The sequence below is a fragment of the Ornithorhynchus anatinus genome, chromosome 19, assembly GCF_004115215.2.
Source record: "Ornithorhynchus anatinus isolate Pmale09 chromosome 19, mOrnAna1.pri.v4, whole genome shotgun sequence".
NCBI classification, from domain to species: Eukaryota; Metazoa; Chordata; class Mammalia; order Monotremata; family Ornithorhynchidae; genus Ornithorhynchus; species Ornithorhynchus anatinus.
This window is the reverse complement of record NC_041746.1, coordinates 15,657,505-15,676,198: the sequence shown is the minus strand read 5'-3', so window position 1 is coordinate 15,676,198 and position 18,694 is coordinate 15,657,505. Positions and strand designations below refer to the sequence as shown.

General features: G+C 52.7%; 1 protein-coding gene across 1 annotated transcript in view; it reads left to right on the top strand.

Moving 5' to 3' along the window:
- Positions 1 to 5,191: 5,191 nt before the first annotated feature.
- The window catches only part of BTBD9 (BTB domain containing 9), a 260,533-nt gene continuing 247,030 nt past the window's right edge, over positions 5,192 to 18,694 (top strand). The window contains exon 1 of the mRNA XM_029047292.2: positions 5,192 to 5,213. The gene's annotated coding sequence lies outside the window, so the exon portion shown is untranslated. The remainder of the gene's footprint in view (positions 5,214 to 18,694) is intronic.

Sequence of the window (18,694 nt, the reverse complement as noted above, 5' to 3'; positions counted from 1 at the left end):
GGAGAAGGGGAAAGGAGGGCTTAGTCAGGGAAGGCCTCTTGGAGGAGATGGGCCTCCGATAAGGCTTTTGAAGGTGAGGAGAGTCATTGTTGGATATAAGGAGGGAGGGCGTTCAATGCCAGAGAACGTGTTAATCTGGCCCAGGCATCGCTGATTGGACTCTGTGGGAGTGAGAAGTAGTATTTAAACCATCCCCTGAAAAGTGGAAATCCATTTTAACCCAGATCTGCGGTGAAGTCAACTATTTCCATGTGTGTTTAAATTGTACAACTGGCTCTTTGCACCCCAACTACTGAGGCATCATTTTGGCGATCCTGCCCCAAAAGATGGCCGACCCCTGCTGTAAGGTTATAAATTCAATCCTAATGACAAATTCTAGGTTTTCTTAGCTATTGGCAAAATGCATTGAGCGGTAGAGGGATATCCATCACCTCAAACATAGTTGGAAATGTTTCCACTCCCAATGCCTTCTCTTTCCTGATTTTGCCTCTTAAATAATACACCGTGTTTGAGGGGGATAAAGCCATTTTTATGCCATCCAATTCCACTGTCTCGGGAAGATAGGTCTCCAGGCAGGGCTATCCGAGCCGAGGTGCCATTTCTGGTTCATTTTTGACATTGATGGTTACTTCAAACAAAAGAAAAATGCTAGTGTGTTGTAATCTGTTAAGAAAGTTGCCAATTCCAAAGAAGAGATATCTCAAATATGAAAAATATTGTTTCTGCTTTCTCCTCTAATGTGCATATTTAACTCATTTATCCGTATAATTTACGATAAAAGGTTCAATCCATAAATAATGTGGAAACCTGGCTTAAGCCAAATTTGAACTCTGTCAACAAATTCCATACTAAAGTTGCAATATTCAAGTTCATCACAGTTTTCCTCTGTTCCCCTCCCTCACCTTATAGTGAATATGGTAAATAGCAAATTGGCAAAAAATGGAGACAGGAGAAAATCAAAGGAACTGAATGATAAAAATCTAAATAGTGGCAAGTCAAGACTCCATTTGGAGGCAAATGCTGAGGGTTTTCTTCTGTTAGTGTTAATAATAGTGGTATTTATGAAGCATTTACTATGTGCCAAGCACTGTACTAAGCACTAAGGTAGATATAAGATAATCACATCCAACATGGGGTTCACAGTCTAAGCGGGCAGGAGAACAAGTGTTGAGTCCCTATTTTTCAGATGAGGGAACAGGCACAGAGGAGGTGAGATGGTGCATCTGGGAGTCAGAAGGACTGGGGCTCTAATTCCAGCTCTGCTGTGTGACCTTGGGCAAGTCGTTTCACTTCTCTGTGCCTCACTCATCTGTAGAATGAGGATTAATACTATGAGCCCCCTGTGGGAAATGGACTGTGTCCAACTGATTAGCTTATATCTATCCTAGTGTTTAGTACAGTGCCTGGCATATAATAAGTGCTTAAAATTCCATTTAATAAACCCCAAACAAGAAAAAATCTGCTGAAATAAACCTGCTTGGTGAGGGTTTATAGTGAATAAATCCAGGGGCCTCCAATGTCACTTGACTATTGGCTCAGTGGAAAGCGCCCGGGCTTGGGAGTCAGAGGTCATGGGTTTGAATCCCGGCTCTGCTACTTGTCAGCTGTGTGACTGTGGGCAAGTCACTTCACTTCTCTGTGCCTCAGTACCTCATCTGTAAAATGGGGATGAAGATTGTGAGCCTCACGTGGGACAACCCGATTACCCTGCATCTACCCCAGTGCTTAGAACAGTGCTCGGCACATAGTAAGCGCTTAACAAATACCAACATTATTATTCTTATTAGTCTGTGGCTTCCAGGGGCCCTGTAGCCGCAGATTTTCAACTGGGGTTTATTTCCTTCGCCTTTGAACCCTGGCCCTCTCCAAGAACAGGGAGGCTATTTGAGTCACAGCTGAGACAAACTGCAGTGGATTTGGGGGAACAGACACCTCCCAGTTCATTTAATGAGAGAACCACAATGCTATCAAAATCCCATCACCTCAGCAGATGAAAGGACTGGGCTTAAAGGCCAAGCAGGAAATGTTCTCCCTTTAGACATCAAAGCTTTTTCACTTCTCAACCTCCGGTAAGGAAAAAAAAAATAGCTGTGTCTGCGTGAGGTGGGTGATTTTCAGGGAGATCTTTTCTAGTCTTCTTTCCCATTCGGGATGAGTGGTGAATTCCTAAATTAGAGCAGATTGTAGAGATGGAGGATATGGGCTTCAGAGGAAGCAGCGTAGTCTAATGGGAAGAGCAGGGACCTGGCAGTCAAATGACCTGGATTTCAATCCCAGCTCTGCCACTCGTCTCCTTTGAGATCTTAGGCAAATCCCTTCGCCTCTCTGTGCCTCATTCATTCATTCAGAGGAAAAGGGCTCAGTGTGGGAAGGCCTCCTGGAGGAGGTGAGCTCTCAGTGGGGCTCAATTGCCTCAGTTGTAAAATGGGGGTTAAAACTGGGAGCCCCATGTCGGAACTGGATGGGGTTAAAAACCGAGCCCCATGTGGGACCTGGACTGTGTCCAACCTCATTAGCTTGTATCTACCCTGGCACTTAGTACTGTTTCCGGCACAGAATAAGCACTTTGCCATTTTTTTAAAAGAAAAAAACAAGAATGGAGGGAGTAGGATAGTGTGAAAGCTGCAAGGAGCCATCCACCTCCCTCTTCCCCTCTGATTCTGTAAGAGAGGGAGAAGTCCCTCTTTGAAGTCCCTCCTTGATTCTATTTATTTGCTATTGTTTTAATGAGATGTTCTTCCCCTTGATTCTATTTACTGCCATTGTTCTTGTCTGCCCGTCTCCCCCGATTAGACTGTCAGCCCGGCATAGGGCAGGGACTGTCTCTATCTGTTACCGGTTTGTACATTCCAAGCGTTTAGTACAGTGCTCTGCACATAGTAAGTGCTCAATAAATACTATTGAATGAATGAAAAGTCCCCTGAGGAAAAGATATAGGGAGGAGCGGCATGGCCTAGGGGAAAGAGCACAGGCCTGGGAGACCGGAATTCATTAATTTATTCATTCATATTTATTGAGCACTTACCGTGTGCAGAGCACTGTACTAAACGCTTGGGAAGTACAATCCAGCCACAGATGGAGACAATCCCTACCCAACAACGGGATCACAGTCGAGAGAGGGGGAGACAGAGAGCAAAACAAGTAGACAGGCATCACTACCATCAAAATAGATAAATAGAACCATAAGTAAATGTGCATCATTAATAAAATCAATAAAGCAATAAATATAATAATAATAATAATGTTGATATTTGTTAAGCGCTTACTATGTGCCGAGCACTGTTCTCAGCGCTGGGGTAGACACGGGGGAATCAGGTTGTCCCACGTGGGGCTCACAGTCTTCATCCCCATTTTACAGATGAGGGAACTGAGGCACAGAGAAGTGAAGTGACTTGCCCACAGTCACACAGCCGACAAGTGGCAGAGCTGGGATTCGAACTCATGAGCCCTGACTCCAAAGCCCGTGCTCTTTCCACTGAGCCCCGCTGCAAATATACACTGGCAGTTGCCTTCTGCGTGACCCTGGATGAGTCATTTAACTTCTTTTGCCTCAGATACCTCATCGGTAAAATGGGGATAAACATCCCTAATCTCTCCCTCTTAGTTTGGGGGTCTTGTGAGGGGTGGGGGTATGCAATACTATTTATATGTCTGGGTCAATTATCCAATCTGATGATCTCGTATCTACCTACCTTCATAATCCTAATAATAATGGTATTTGTTAAATATTTACTTTTTGCCAAATACCATTTAAAAAAAGCCCTACAGCAGGGCTTAGTTGAACATAGAACACTGTAATCAAATAGGTTTTTTTTCTTCAACTGGATTCTATTACTAGTGACTTTAAGGTTAACACCTCAGTATGATTCTTTTAAATATCAGTGAAACCTATTGAAGGGACTACATATATTTGAAAATCAACCGCCTAAAAGAACCAGTTTTATTTCTCCAGTGATAAATGTATTTTGATTAGGTGCTATTAGCGGCTTAAGATGATGAGAATTTCAAAGAGCGTTTAGGACTGAAATAACTCTTTAGAGAGGGCAGGAGCTCAAAAGGCATTACATTTCATAGGAAATAAAATCTTTAATAAGAAAATGTCATTCCTTAGTCATCTGGGATTCACGGTCGGCGCTGACCTGCTTGATTGCAGGGACGGCAGAATCGTGAGGGGTCATGGTTACCAGGGTGGAAAATCGATCAATGGGATTTACTGAGTTCTTCCTATGTGCGGAGCATTGTACTAAACTCTGCCCCTTGTCAGCTGTGTGACTGTGGGCAAGTCTTTTCACTTCTCTGTGCCTCAGTTCCCTCATCTGTAAAATGGGGATGAAGACTGTGAGCCTCACATGGGACCACCTGATGACCCTGTATCTACCGCAGCGCTTAGAACAGTGCTCTGCACATAGGAAGCGCTTAAAAAATACCAACATCATTATTAGTAGTAGCAGTAAGCGCTCGATAAATACAAATGAATGAATATGGATGGATAAATGATGAATAAATGAATGAATTGATGAATGAAAAATGAATGAATAAATGAAGGACGAATGAACGAATAGATGAATAATGAATAAATGAATAATGAATGATAAACAAATGACAAATTGATGAATGATGAATGAATGAATAGGTGAACGATGAATGAATGAAGAATGAATGAATGAAGAATGAATAGATGAATGATGAATAGCTGAATGAGTGAAGAATGAATAGATTAATGAATGAATAGGGGAAAGGGGAATAAATGAATGATGAATGAATAAGCGAATGATGAATGAATGAATAGATGAATCAATGAATGAATCAATGATGAATGAATGAATAAAAGATGAATGAATGAATGAAGGCGTGAGTTGCTATCCGGGCGGGGCCATAGTGACGGAAGGGTGACGTAGAGGGGCGGGGTCTCGGCTCCTCCCGAGCCGAGCCGCTCCGCGCCTGCGCGGGGGCGCGGGACTGGGAAGGGGGAGGCGGGGGGGGCGGGGGAAGAGGGGAGGAGCGTCCGCCCCGCCCTCGAGCCCGCCCCGCGCGGCCCGTTGCTAAGTGACGCCAGGGCGTAAGAACGCGCGCGCGCGCGCGGCCGGGCCCCGATGGCGTGCGTGCGCGCGGCCGCGCGGCCGAGCCCCGACGACGACGACGACGCCGCGGAGGAGGAGGAGGACGAGGAGGAGGAGGAGGAGGCGAGGGGGGCGGCGGCGGCCCGGGCCGGGGTAAGCGGGGCTGGGAGCGGCCAGTCCGGGCCATCCGAGCCCGGGGCGGCCCGCTGAGCCCGGCCGGGGCCCGGCGGCGGCCGCGGGGGCCGAGGCGGGGCCGATGCGGAGGGATGCGGGGCGCCGGGTGGGGGCGGGGCGGGGGGAGCCTCTCGGGGGCCGCCGCCGCCGGAAGTGCAGCGCCCCCGACCGCCGCGCGGGGGCGCCCCTCGCCCCGCCCACCCGTCGATGGGATCTATCGCGCTCTCACTCTCTGCTAAGCGCTTGGCGGCCCTCACCAGCGCGCCTGCTGGGGGTTAATAACGATGTCGGTATCTGTTAAGCGTTTACTCTGTGCAGAGCACTGTCCTAAGCGCTGGGGGAGATGCAGGGTCATCGGGTGGTCCCAGGTGAGGCTCCCAGTCTTCATCCCCATTTGACAGATGAGGTCACCGAGGCCCAGACTCTAGGGCTTAGTACAGTCCCTGGCACGTAGTAAGCACTTTACAGATACCATAAAAAAATGCAATTAATAATAATGTCTGTTAAGCGCTTACTCTGTGCAGAGCACTGTCCTAAGCTATGGGGGAGATGCGGGGTCATCGGGTGGTCCCAGGTGAGGCTCACAGTCTTCACCCCCATTTGACAGATGAGGTCACCGAGGCGCAGACTCTAGGGCTTAGTACAGTCCCTGGCATGTAGGTAAGCACTTTACCGACACCATAAAAAAATGCACTTAATAGTAATGTCGGTATCTGTTAAGCGCTTATGTGCAGAGCACTGTCCTAAGCGCTGGGGGAGATGCAGGGTCATCGGGTGGTCCCAGGTGAGGCTCACAGTCTTCACCCCCATTTGACAGATGAGGTCACCGAGGCCCAGAGGAGGGAAGCGACTTGCCCAGAGTCACACAGCTGACAGGTGGCAGAGCGGGGATTCGAACCCGTGACCTCTGACTCCCAAGCCTGGGCTTTTGCCATTGAGCTACGCCGCCTCCTTGCCAGCTGCTGGACGCAAGACAGTCAGGTCCATTCATTCGGTCCTGTTGAGCGCTTCCTGGGTGCAGAGCACTGTACTAAGCGCTTGGGAGAGTCCAGTACGGCAGTAAAGAGAGCACTGTACTAAGCGCTTGGGAGAGTCCAGTACAGCAGTGAAGAGAGCCCTGTACTAAGCGCTTGAGAAAGTGCAATACAGCAGTGAAGAGAGCCCTGTACTAAGCGCTTGGGAGAGTCCAGTACGGCAGTAAAGAGAGCCCTGTACTAAGCGCTTGGGAAAGTGCAATACAGCAGTGAAGAGAGCCCTGTACTAAGCGCTTGGGAGAGTCCAGTACGGCAGTAAAGAGAGCCCTGTACTAAGCGCTTGGGAAAGTGCAATACAGCAGTGAAGAGAGCCCTGTACTAAGCGCTTGGGAGAGTCCAGTACGGCAGTAAAGAGCACTGTACTAAGCGCTTGGGAGAGTCCAATACGGCAGTGAAGAGAGCGCTGTACTAAGCGCTTGGGAAAGTCAGACACAGTAACAGGGAGCGACAGTCCCTGCCCACACCGAGTTTCGCGGAGGCCACCGCGCTGATAACGGGAACAATCACGTGTGCCGTGCGTCAAGCGCCTACTCTGTGCCGAGTGCTGGATGCAAGACAGACCCGTTCATTCGGTCCTGTTGAGCGCTTCCTGGGTGCAGAGCGCCGTACCGAGCGCTTGGGAAAGTCAGACACCGTAACGGAGAGTGGGGCTCCCTGCCCACAACGAGCTTCGCAGAGGACACCGCGCTAATAACGCTAACGGTCACGTGTGCTGCGTCAGGCGCGTGCCAGGTGCCGGACCCAGCGTTGGGGCGGCTGCAGGATAATCGGGTTCATTTAATCCTGTTGAGTGCTTCTCGGGTGCAGAGCACTGTACTAAGCGCTCGGGCAGGTCAGGCGCAGTAGTAAAGAGTGACTCCCTGCCCACGACCAGGACACTGCACTAATAACGTGTGGCATCCGTTCAGCGTTTACTACGGGCCAGGCGCCGTGTGAATGCGAGATGATCAGGTTCGTTCATTCAGTCGTATTGGGCGCTTACTGGGTGCAGAGCCCTGTACCGAGCGCCTGGGAAAGTCCCAGTGATAAAGAGAAGGTTAAGTTAAAGATGAAGAGAAGCGGCGTGGCTCGGTGGTAAGAGCCCGGGCTTGGGAGTCAGAGGTCATGGGTTCGGATGCCGGCTCTGCCGCCCGGCAGCTGGGTGACCGTGGGCGAGTCGCTTCTCTGGGCCTCGGTTACCTCATTGTGGAGAAGCAGCGCGGCTCAGCGGAAAGGGCACGGGCTTGGGAGTCAGAGGTCGTGGGTTCGGGTCCCGGCTCTGCCCCTCGGCAGCTCCGTGACCGTGGGCGAGCCGCTTCTCTGTGCCGGGGATTAAGACCGTGAGCCCCACGTGGGGCAACCCGATTCCCCCGTGTCTACCCCGGCGCTTAGAACGGTGCTCGGCACATAGTAAGCGCTCAACAGATACCAACATTATTATTAAAATGGGGATTAACCGTGAGCCTCATGTGGGTCAACCTGATTCCCCCGCATCTCCCCCAGCGCTTAGAACAGTGCCGTGCACATAGTAAGCGCCCAACAAATACCAGCATTGTTATTATAATTATAAAGAGCGACAGTCCCCACAACGAGCTTCGCGGAGGACACCGCACTAATGGTCACGGGTGCTGCGTGTTAAGCGCTTACTCCGTTGCCAGGCGCCGTACCCGAGCGCTGGGGTGAATGCAAGATGATCAGGTTCGTTCATTCGATCGTACCCAGCGCTCACTGGGGGCCGAGCACTGTACTGAGCTCCCCGGGGAGGTACGGTGTGGCAATAAAGAGTGACGACCTCTACCCACATGGAGCTCAGACTAGAGGGGGGAGACAGACATCGATAGAAATCAGTGAAATGACAGATCTATACCTAAGTGCTGCGGGGCGGGGAGGAGGGGGAAGAGCAAAGGGAGCAAGTCAGGGTGACGTAGAAGGGAGTGGGAGATGAGGAAAAGCGGGGCTTAGCCTGGGAAGGCCTCTCGGAGGAGGCGGGCCTCCGGTAAGGCCCTGAAGGGGAGGAGGAGTCATTGGGGGATCTGAGGGGTGGAAACGGTCCCCGTCCCCCCCCCCCCGGGGATCACGGTCTCTGTCCCCATCTTGCAGAGGAGGGAACCGAGGCCCAGAGAAGTGAAGGGACTTGCCCAACGTCCCCCAGCGGACGAGCGGCGGACTCGGGATGAGAACCCGGGCGACGGTTAGCCGACAGGTTCCCTGGTGCCGGCACGTGGTGAGCGCTTAGGAGATGTCACCGTAATAATAATAATGTCGGTATTTGTTAAGCGCTTACTGTGTGCGGAGCACTGTTGTAAGCGCTGGGGGAGATACAGGGTCATCACGTTGTCCCACGTGAGGCTCGCGGTTAATCCCCGTTTTACAGATGAGGGAACTGAGGCACAGAGAAGTGAAGTGACTCGCCCACAGTCCCACAGCTGACAAGGGGCAGAGCCGGGGGTTCGAACTCATGACCTCTGACTCCCGAGCCCGGGCTCTTTCCACTGAGCCACGCTGCTTCCGTCTAGAGAGGGAGAGGGACGCTATTAGAAATCAGTGATTTGTAACGGGACTTGGCAGGGAGACTTGGGGGGGGGCGTGGAAAGGGCATAATTATCGTATCAGCTGGAAATCCTTTCCTAATCGGCGGCCCCCAGGCTCGGACCCGCCCACGGTTTGTCGGGAGATGCGGCCTCGCCCCGGGACCTGTTTGGCTGGGGGGAGTTCAGCGCATAGTCTGTGCAAAACAGCCAGCGGTCCCCGGGATCTGTTCATCTGGGTCGTGTCTGCCCAGGCTGCGTGCCCGGCTTGGATCTGGGGCCGGTTTATCTGGGTTGCGTCTGCCCGCGGGCCTTGGATCGCCGGTACCTGGGGCCTGTTGGTTCGGGTCCCGTCGACCCGGTCCGCGTGCGGTCAGTCGTCGGTGGTACCCGGGACCCGTTCATCTGGATGGCGTCTACGCAGACCGTGCGCGGTCGGCCCATCGGAGGTATTTGCGGAGCGCTTACTATACCGTCCCGAAGGCCCGGGGGAGGAAAAAAACCGCAGTTAGCGGACACGCGCGCGGCCCGTTACGAGCTTCCGGGCCGGCGGGGGAGACGGACGGCGGTAGAAACGAACGATTCCTAACGGGACTTGGCAGGGGGGCTTTGGCTGAAAATGGGCTCCTAATCGGCGGCCCCCGGGCCTCCCCGGGCCCCCCCGCCGTTGGAAGGACGGTCTCTCCCGGGAACCGTAGATCAAGGCGGCGTCCGCGCGGATCGCGTGCCCCCCTTCAACCGGGGGTACTTGCGACCGGTCGATTGGGACTGGGTCGGCTCGGCGTGTGTGCCCTCGTTCGGTGCTGTTTATTGAGTGCTTACAGTGTGCGGAGCGCTGTACTGATCGCTTGGGAGAGGACCCTACAACAGAGTTAGCGGACATGTGCCCTGCCCGTAAACGATAGCATTTATCTGCTGTGGCTTTAATGAGATGTTCATCCCCTCGATTCTATTTACTGCCATTGTTCTGTCTGTCCGTCCGTCTCCCCCGATCAGACCGTAAACCCGTCAGAGGGCAGGGACTGTCTCTATCCGTTACCGGTTTGTACTTTCCAAGCGCTTGGTACAGTGCTCTGCACATAGTAAGCGCTCAGTAAATACTATCGAGTGAACGAATGACGAGCGTACGGTCTAAAGGGGGAGACAGATATTAATGTAAACGATCCCGTCACTGGGCAGGGATCGTCTCTGTCCGTTGCCGAATTGTCCATCCCAAGCGCTCAGTACGGTGCTCCGCACACAGTAAGCGCTCACTAAATACTATCGAATGAATGAATAAATGATTTATAACCTGACCCGGAGGTGGGTTTTCGGCATTGGATGATCAGCTGGATGGAAATCCGTATCCCCAGGGCCGGCCCAGAGACCCCCGTCGTCGGCAGGACCGTCTCGACCAGGCCCGGGACCGGTTGATGAGGGGTTGGGGACGGGGCCTACCCAGGCTGCGTGCGGTCTGTCAAGCAGTAATAATAACTGTGGTATTTGTTAAGTGCTTACTACGTGCCGGGCGTTGTGAGAAGCACCGGGGCGGATACAAGCAAATCGGGTTGGACGCCGTCCCTGTCCCACGTGGGGCTCGGGGTCTCAGTCCCCACTTTCCGGATGAGGTAACAGAGGCCCAGAGAATGATAATGTTGGTATTTGTTAAGCGCTTACTATGTGCAGAACGCTGTTCTAAGCGCTGGGGGAGATACAGGGGAATCAGGTTGTCCCGCATGAGGCTCACGGTTAATCCCCGTTTTACAGATGAGGTCACTGAGGCACCGAGAAGTGAAGTGACTCGCCCAAGGTCCCAGCAGACAAGTGGCAGAGCCGGGATTAGAAGCCATGACCTTCTGACTCCCAAGCCAGTGATACCTGGGGCCCGTTGATTGGGGTGGTGTCTACGGACTGTACGGTCCGTCGGTGGTATTTACCGAGCGCTTACTGTGCGCAGAGCACCGTACTGAACGCCTGGGAGAGGACACGTTCCCTGCCCGTAATGAGCTTATAGTCTGGAGGGGGAGATGGACACCAAAGTAAATGATTTATAACGCGACTCGGGCTTCGGTTTGGGACTGGAAATCAGTTCCTAATCAGCGGCCCCCAGGCTGGCTCAAACCTCAAACACGCCCACGTTTCACAGGACGATCTCCAGGGGCAGCTGCAGCCTCCAGCCTGCCTTGGGGCCTGCCAATAATTAATTCACTCATTCAGTAGTATTTATTGAGTGCTTACTATGTGCGGAGCACTGTAGTAAGCGCTTGGAATGTGTTGTCTACACAGACTGTGCAGTCAGGGGTATTTCGTGAGTGCTTACTAGGTGCAGATCACCATACTAAACGCTTAGGAGAGTACGGTACTGAGCTCTTACTCTGTGCGGGGCGGTCTCCCAAACCCTTAGGAGAAGCAGCCTGGCTCAGTGGAAGGAGCCCGGGCTTGGGCGTCAGAGTTCATGGGTTCGAATCCCGGCTCTGCCACTTGGCAGCTGGGTGACTGTGGGCGAGTCACTTCGCTTCTCTGGGACCTCGGTTCCCTCATCTGTAAAATAGGGGATTAACCGTGAGCCTCACGTGGGCCGACCTGATGGCCCTGGATCTCCCCCAGCGCTTAGAACAGTGCTCTGCACGTAGTGAGCGCTGAACAAATACCGACATTATCACTTAGGGTACAGTACGATAGCGGACACGTGCCTCGAGTGGACAGTCTAGCTGGGGAGATGGACACAAATAGAAATGATTGATTGGGGGGGGGGGCTGTCGGTGTTGGATGATCAGCTGGAAATTCACTCATAACCACGGGGGTTTCATTCGTTCGTCTCAGATACACCCGCGGTTCTAAGGGGAGCTGCGGGGGACCCCCCTCCCCCCAGCCCTGTTGATCGGGGTTGTGTCTACACAGATCAGTGTCAAATCAGGGACGCCTGTGACCTGTTTGGAGTTGTGTTTTCCCCGGACTGTGCGATCAGTCAGAATCAGTGGCACCTGTCAGCTCTTTGAGGTTGTGTCTTCACAGACTGTGGAATTGTTCCAGATCGGTGGCACCTGTGACCTGTTGCTTGGGGTTTGTGTCTTCCCAGACTGTGTGCCGTCAATCAGCGGTATCTATTGAATTCGTCCCAGGCGCTCGGAGAGGGCGATGTGACAGAATTAGCAGACACGTTCCCTTCGTACATTCGTCCTATCGAGCGCTTACGGTGTGCAAAGCACTGTGGTCGACACCTGGAAGAGTACAGTTCAACAGCGGACACGTTCTGCCCGCAACGAGTCTAGAGAGGACTGCCCGTAATCAACTTGAATTTTGACTCTGCCCGTCCTTTGGTGTGCTGTCACGTGTTTGGGGCTCTGGGCTTGTCCCTGACCATAGCCCCGTTGAATCAACGCATCGTATTTATTGACTGCTTACTTTTTTTTTAATGGTATTTGGTAAGCACTTATTATGAGCCAGGCACTCTCCTAAGCACTGCAGTAGATACAAGAGAAGGGATTTGTTAAGCGCTTACTATGTGCCAGGCACTGGGGTATTTACCAGTTAATCCCTGTCCCATATGGGGCTCCAAGTCTTAATCCCCATTTTTCAGATGAGGAAACCAAGGCGCGGAGAAGTGAAGTGACCTGCTCAAGGTCCCACAGCAGACGTGCGGCAGAGCGGGGATTAGAACCCAAGTCCTGCTTATCGCATGCCGAGTCCCGAATGAAGGGAGAGTACAGTTTAACCAAATCGATAGCCACGTTCCCTGCTCGCAACAAGCAGCTTGGTTTTTTTATTTCGTAGAAGCCAGTTTCCTGTGAACATCTAGGACAAAAGTCAGAGGCCTGAGTGCTTCTGACACCTTTTTTTCCCCCCTCGAGGCGGTGAAAGATGCAAAGAGAGTAAATGCTACTTATTAGTTGAAAAGAAACAAGCTTAACTTGCGTGGTTTGGATTTTCTGACCAGAGAGGGACTTCGGTCCCAAATTAAACCAGGTTTCTCGTTGCCCGCCCGGAGTTCTGGTGTCACCCGTCCTCGTGGCGTCTGTGTTGTGTTTGCGTGAGCGCCTGAATATCTACCGTCGGCCCGGCTTCTGTGGGCCGACGGGGTTTGCGGAAGCGGTGGAACGAGACCACTCCGAACGTAGAGGCGGCCGGATTTTAGGACCGCTGGAGAGGTAGACCGGCGTAGCTTGTCGGTCGAGGAAAGACCGAGTCAAAAGTTGGACGATGCAACTGAACAGGTGGTTTTTTGCCAGTTGCCGGGTTAGGGAAGTCTGTTGGACTTTTGGGTTTGGGAGCGCGCGTACAAGAATCTGAGATTCCGCAGAGTATTTCTCGCCTTCAGGCTCTCGGTAATTTTCTTCCTTATACGTTGAATATAGGTGTCCTTCACGAAGCTGCGGGGATTCACCCGCGCGTGTGTGCTGTGGGAGCAGCATGGCTTAGTGGAAAGAGCCCGGGCCTGGGAGTCGGAGGTCGTGGGTTCTAATCCCGGCTCCGCCACTTAGCAGCCGTGTGACTTTGGGCAAATCACTTCACCTCTCTGCGCCTGTTACCTCGTCTGTAAAATGGGGATTAAGGCTGTCAGCCCCATGTGGGACAGCCTGATTACCTCCTATCTACCCCGGTGCTTGACACATAGCAAGCGCTTAACAAATGCCATCATCTTCATCTTTTTTATGGTATTTAAGCGCTTTCTGTGAGTCAGACACATAGGTAAATTAGGTCACACACGGTCCTCGTCCCGCGTGGGGCTCACGGTCTGAGCAGGAGGGAGACAGGTTTCGAATCCCCCACTGGAGGAGACTGAGGCCCAGAGAACTTAAGCGACTTGTCCAAGGTCGCACGGCAGGCAAGCGGCGGAGTCGGGATTAGAATCCAGGTCCTCTGACTCGCGGGCCCGTGCTCCTTCCACTAGGCCGCACCACTTCCCCTCGTCACTGAGAGACGATAGCTTTCTGTGCTCGTGAAAACGTCGCCGGACATCTCTTCCGGTCCGTAGCCATTCGGGTGGAGCGTCGCGGCCCTGAGCTGCGCCGCTTGAACTCCAGAGGCGAGGACTGTCAAATGACCCTGTTGATGATGATGATGATTGCGGTATTTAAGCGCTTACTATGTGCCAGGCTGTGGGGGTAGATAGAAGCTAATCCCGTTGGACCCGGTCCCTGTCCCGCATGAGGTTCACAGTCCTAAATGCCCATTTTCCAGATGAGGGAACTGAGGCCCAGAGAAGTGAGGTGACTCGGCCGGGGTCACACAGCAGACAAGGAGCGGAGCCGGGATTAGAACCCAGGTCCTTCTGACTCCCAGCCCCGGGCTCTATCCTCACCATGAGATGAGATTGAGGTCGCCTGTTTTGCTTAGCAGGAATGGAATTTATCGAGGATCTACGGTACCGGCAGAAGAGCCCGTGCGTTATTTATTTACCCGAACGTCCGCCTTCCCCTCTAGACCGTGAGCTCGCTGTGGACAAGGAACTTGTCTACCAACTCTGTCCTTTTTGTACTCTCCCAAACGCTCATTACAGTGCTCTGCACGCAGAAAGCGCTCGGTAAATACGATCGAGGGGTTTACGTCCATATCCGTGACTTATTTTGGTGTCTGTCTCCTCCTTTCGGCAGCCTCCCGGAGGAAAGGCGAGCCCCTCGCTCCCAAGCCAGAGGAGCCGGCGGTGCTCTCCGTGGAGACCTGCTCCACGCCTCCTGGTCCGCAAGAAGCTGATTGAGACCTCTCCTCGGGGTCAGGGCAAGGGGGCGAGAGGACGGGGATCACATCTGTGAGCCTCACGTGGGACAACCGGATTACCCGGTAACTACCCCAGCGCTTAGAACAGTGCTCTGCACGTAGTAAGCGCTTAACCAATACCAACATCATCATTATTATTATCATCTCCCCCAAGAGGCCTTCCCTGACTAAGCCCCCATTTCCTCTTCTCCCACTCCCTTCTGCATCACCCTTGCACTAGAAAAGCAGAGTGGCCTAGAGGATAGAGCATCGGCCCGGGAGACGGAAGGACCTGGGTTCCAATCCCGGCTCTGCCGCCTGTCTGCCGGATGACCTTGGGCCAGTCACTTTACTGGGCCTTAGTTCCCTCATCTGTAAAATGGGGATTAAGACTGGATAAGCCCCATGTAGGACAGGGAGTCTGTCCGACCTGATTTGCTTGGATCCGTCCCAGTGCTCAGTACAGTGCTTGGCACATAGTCAGTGCTTAACGAATACCATTATTATTATTATTGTAAGCATTATTTGTTCCTCTCTGTCGACTCCTCCCTCAGCCCCTCGGTGTTCAGGAACATATCTGTAATTGACTTATTTATATTAAAGCTTGTTTCTCCCCCTCTGGACTATAAGCCTGTTATGGGCAGGGAACGTGTGTACCGACTGTGTTAGATCGTCCTCTCCCACGCGCTCAGTACAGTGCTCTGCGCGCATTTCTTTATACGAATAAGTAATTCATGACGTGTAATTGAAAGGAATGTACCCGAGTGCCGTAGTTAGGGGTGGGGCGAATACCAGCTATCCAAAGGTCGCAGATGTACGTGCAAGGGCGAGGCGGGAGGGAGAGGGAGCCGGGGAGAAAGAAGGGATTAATCGGGGAAGGCCTCTCGGAGGAGTTGTGACCGTAACGATGCTTCGAAGGGGCAGGGAGTGGTGGTCTGGCGTCGACGGAGGGGGAGGGAGTTCCAGGGTGGGCGAGGACTCGGGAAAGGGGTCGTGGGGGTGGGTCTGTAAGTCAGCGAGGGAGAGAACCATTAGAAGGAAGTACGGAGCTGGCAGTAGGGCGTCCGAAGAGGAAGCGGTGGATGAGTAAGCGGAGGTTGTATTTTTGTCGTCTGAGCGGCAGAAAATGAATCTGTAAATTTGATTTCCCCCTCTAGACTTCCAGCTCACGGCGGGCAGGGAGCGTGTCTGCCAACTCCGTCGTACTGTACTCTCCCGTACGCTTAGTGCGGTGCACGGAAGGGACCACTGATTGATTATCAGTCATTAATGTCTACTGTGTGGGGCCGGCGATCGATCGTCAGTCATTATCTATCGTGTGCCTCTCGTGTGAGGAACGTTGTGCTCGGCGCTGTGGAGTTTTCAAACCCAGCGTGAACCTCTGTCCTAACCTTTATAGGTTTCTCTCCTCTGTTATATTGTAAGCTCTGCGAGGGCCGGGGCTGGACGTGTCTTGTTCCGTTGTGCTCTTCCAAGTGTTTAGCACAGCGCTTCACGCTCGGAAGATATCCAGTGAACCCTCCCCTCCCCTATTCGCCCTCCCTTCCGCGTGGCCTACGCGGTTGGGTTTTGTTCCCTTTCAACGCTACGACAGTCACACCTCCCCCAACCCCAGAGCACTTCCGTACCTATCCAGCTGCGATTTATTTTGAGGTCAGTCGGTCGGTGATATTTGAGCGCTCACTGAGTGCAGAACACCGTACCAAGCGCTTGGGCGAGGGCAGTGAAACAGAATTGATAAGCACGTTCCCCGCTCGCAACGAGTTTGCGGTCTAGAGGAGGAGACGGTAATAGAAAGAAATAAATTTACGGATCAGTACGTAAGAGCCGTGGGGCTGGGGAGGAGGTGGTGAATACAGGGAGGAGATCCCAGGGCGAGGGTGAGGCAGAAGGGAGTGGGAGAAGAGGAAAGGAGGACTTAGTCGGGGAGGGCCTCTCGGAGGAGATGGGCTTCTAATAAGGCTTTGAAGGTGGGGAGAGTCACTGTCTGTCGGATGTGAAGAGGGAGGGCGTTCCGGGCCAGAGGAAGGGCGAGGTTTGGCGGCGAGATAAATGAGATGGAGGAAGAGCGAGTGGATCGGGGTCAGCGGCGTGAATGTGGGGGGCCGGGGGGCAGTGGGAGAGCGGCGAGGTGAGTTGGGACGGGGCGAGGTGATGGAGTACTTTTAAAGCCGACGGCGCGAGACCTCCGTCGGGTACGGAGAATGGTGGGCAACCCTCGGGGGTTCTCGAGGAGTGGGAGAACGGGGACCGAGCGGTTTTGGAGAAGAAGGATCTGGGCGGCAGAGCCGATGACGGTAATGATGATGTTGGCATTTGTCGAGCGCTTACTACGTGCAGAGCACCGTTCTAAGCGCTGGGGTAGACGGGGGAATCGGGTTGTCCCGCGTGGGGCTCACAGTCCTAATCCCCATTTTACAGATGAGGTGGCTGAGGCACAGAGAAGTCAAGTGACTCGCCCACAGTCACACAGCTGCCAAGGGGCAGAGCCGGGATTCGAACCCATGACCTCTGACTCCGAAGCCCGGGCTCTTGCCACTGAGCCATGCTGCAAGTATAATGTGGAGTGGGGTACAGCGCTTTGCGCACCGTAGGCGCTCGGTCGGTACGAATGAATGGAGAGACAGGAGGCAGGGAGCCCGGCAAGGAGGCCGATGCAGCGATCAAAGCGAGGCAGAGGTTTGGATGAAGAATTTCTAGACTGTGAGCCCGTCGTTGGGTAGGGATTTATCTATCAATAAATAAATACTATTGAATGAATAGAGATTGTCTCTCTCTGTTGCCGAATTGTACTTTCCAAGCGCTTAGTACAGTGCTCAACACACAGTAAGCGCAGAATAAATAAGCTTGAATGAATGAAGAGGAGGGGCCCGACTTCAGTGACGTCTCAGAGGCCGAACCGACGGGAGTTTTTAAACGCAGTGACTTTGTCTAATTTGCGTCCCACGTTCCAGCGCAGGCGCCTGTAAGGTTTCTACTTTCCAAGCGCTTAGTACAGTGCTCTGCACACGGCGAGTGCTCGATAAACACGGTTGAATGAATGAGTGAATGAAAGGTAAAGTCGCAAGTGCTGTCGGACGGGAGGGGAAGGGTTCGGCGTGCGGGTCAGAGTTGAGAAGTCGTCAGTTACGATGCCGAGGGGCCGGGGGGCGGGGGGGGCCGAAGGATGACCGACTCCCAGGGAGTGACGGGGAGAATCGGTCGATTCTCTCAGCACCCTGCCCCTTTGCTTATTTTTTTTTTCACCGTCCTTTCCCTACCATCACAGTGATATGGAATTGGAAAATATAGGAAGGGTATAGCAGGGTTAAGATCTTGGAAGGAGATGCGTGCCTGTCATGCCAAGATAGGTCGAAATGGTTATTATGCTGACTATTGGGGGCATTATTAATAATGATGGCATTTGCTAAGCGCTTCCTATGTGCCAAGCGCTCTTCTAAACACCGGAGGAACCATTTGAGTTCTCCATCGGTAACTGCTAGTTCTGCAGTTTCCTTGGCCTCGGCTGAATCATGGTAATTTTCCTAATAAGGGCTTTTTTTTTTATTTTTTTTTTTTAAACAGCGTGAACTCCCGCGAAAATCGCAGATTCATCAGTTGAAACAATTTAATTTGGTCATCGCAGAGCTATCGCGAACTCGCGCAATACAGACTTGAGACGTAGGGATTGGATTTCGTGCGACGGACGCTCTAAAGATGTTGCGTCGTGCGTACTCTGTGGCAGTTTATCCGAGTCCTTATATCGGCCGTGTCTCACGAAAATTGGGAAACGTAAAGCCAGAGCGCCGACTTAAATAAAAAAACAACACCCTCGATTTCGGAGTTTGTTTTTGACCACTTCAGGAGCGAGGGAAATTTTCATAGAGATTTGTCTAATCTCTTCCTTTTCACTATGGAATGTATGATCATTGGTCCGCCATCGGGCCGTTGCGTACTCTTCCCCGAGACCCACGGGGGATAGCGTTCCGATGAGATTTTTTTCCCGAAATCTACCGTCGCTTTTTATCACGTGGAGAGGCGAGTTTGAGGTGTGGGGAGACAGAGGCCGGATGGGCAAGGTTGGAACCGGGAGACGTGAGACAGGAAGTAGAATTCACCCAACCGGTACATCCACCAACACCCGAAGCCAAACACACCCATCCTCTCGGACGGACACCCGCGCGCGCTCCCGGTTCCGAGCGATCCCGGGCGCAAAATATGGAGACGTGTCACGCTGTAATTGCCGACGCAGTCCGGGAGGCCC